Below are 1,669 nucleotides of genomic sequence, written 5' to 3'. Positions count from 1 at the left end.
CTTCTGCTGGCTGTAGCTTCATCATTCAAATGGGAAAATACTAGGAAATTTTTGTACCTGAACCAACTTCATTTTTAAGATGTTCTCCATCTCCGTAACTTGCTTCCTTCCAGATGTCACTACAGCAATCTCGCCTTCTCCTTACTTGCTCATGTAATGGCTGAGCGAGTGGCCGGGGTTGACTACCAGCGGTGGATCACAGACAACATCCTGGACCGGCTGGGGATGGAGGACACCGGCTTCGACATCACACCGGGGCTGCAGAGTCAAATGGCTGTAGGGGTATACTCCAACGGGAAGCCAGCCCCACTCTATGACCTGGGCTGGTATCGGCCTTCGGGTCAGATGTTCTCCACAGCGGCAGACTTGGCCAAGCTTGCTATGATGCTGCTGGGTGCTTATCACCGCAAGCTGCTGGAGCCGGACTCATTGAAGATCATGCTGACACCACTCTTCAGGTGCGATAAGGACTACTTTGCCAACCGTACCGGGACGCCGTGGGAGGTGAACGAGCTGCTGGGCTACGAGGTGGTGCGGAAAGATGGTGATCTGGACGGGTACTCTGCCACGTTCTCTCTGGTACCCAGACTGAAACTTGGTCTGGTGGTGCTCATGGCAGGCAGCAGGTCTCAGAACCAGGACGTGGTCACCAAGGCTTATAACTACATCATCCCAGCCATCGAAAAAGCCTTCAGGGAGGCCAAGAAGGTCCTCTTTCCTCCCCCAGTTCCAGACCCTTACATCGGCTTCTTCACCTACGGAAACATCACCTTCTACGAGATCAAAGTTGGGTCAGATGGAGTTCTGGTCATGCAGCAGTTTGGGCCTCAGATTGAAGAGCTGATCCCAGAAAAGTACAGGACAATAAAGCTCAACTACCTGGTCGACCGGGTGTTCAGAGTGGTGTTTGAGAAAGAGTACCCTTGTGTTTTGCAAGTCGGCACGGCCTCAGTGTCCCTGGAAGCCCAAGATGGCCAATTATTTAACTTCTACATGTTTGACAAGCGGGGTTTGTCCCCTGGTTTTGATGCTCCAGGACTGAATACATATAATGTCGTCAGAATAGCCCGCCGGCCAACCTTCTCAAGCTGAACTGCTGCACTGCTGTGGCCTAAAGACAAATGGTATGTCCTTGTGTTGGGATGTGTGGGGGACTGTAAATAAGAAAGAGGCTGTGAAATTTGAAAGACCAAATGAAGAAGTTGGGAGTCATTTTGGTGGTCACAGATAGGATTGTGCTTTGGATTTACAGAGAGCACAGAGTGGGACGCTGTTACATTCACCCAGCTGTATGATGTCTTGCAAAGAAAATGAATTAATTTCTCTTCTGAAAGATGTATGTGACTGTCCTCCTTGCACTAGTCCTTAATTATGCCTCCTGACTTAACATTCACATTATGGTGCTTGTTTTTTTCCTGCCTTCATCTAAATCGCTCTCGTATTGTCTTGGTCTGTTCTGTCCTTGAGTCTCCATGAGTGTGAACAGCAGGACACTGGCTCACAACAAACACTTGTTGTAGTCATGTAGATGAATATTTACATACATTTCATTTTAAATTCTTGGACCATGATTGCAGTTCCATGAAATCATGGTCTCATACATATTTATCTTCCACCAGAAGAGTAAGAAAAAGATTTAATTTCTTTGTGGTAATATTCTTATGGCAGG

The 1,669-nt window shown here is 47.8% G+C and overlaps 1 pseudogene; it reads left to right on the top strand.

Moving 5' to 3' along the window:
- Positions 1-113: 113 nt before the first annotated feature.
- Positions 114-1,662, top strand: LOC111648716 (beta-lactamase-like protein 1 pseudogene; annotated as a pseudogene).
- The last annotated feature ends 7 nt before the right edge of the window (positions 1,663-1,669 follow it).

Source organism: Seriola lalandi, unplaced genomic scaffold (assembly GCF_002814215.2).
Source record: "Seriola lalandi dorsalis isolate HSWRI2012SDOR001 ecotype SW California unplaced genomic scaffold, Sedor1 jcf7180002046629, whole genome shotgun sequence".
NCBI lineage: Eukaryota > Metazoa > Chordata > Actinopteri > Carangiformes > Carangidae > Seriola > Seriola lalandi.
This window is presented reverse-complemented; position numbering and strand designations above follow the sequence as displayed.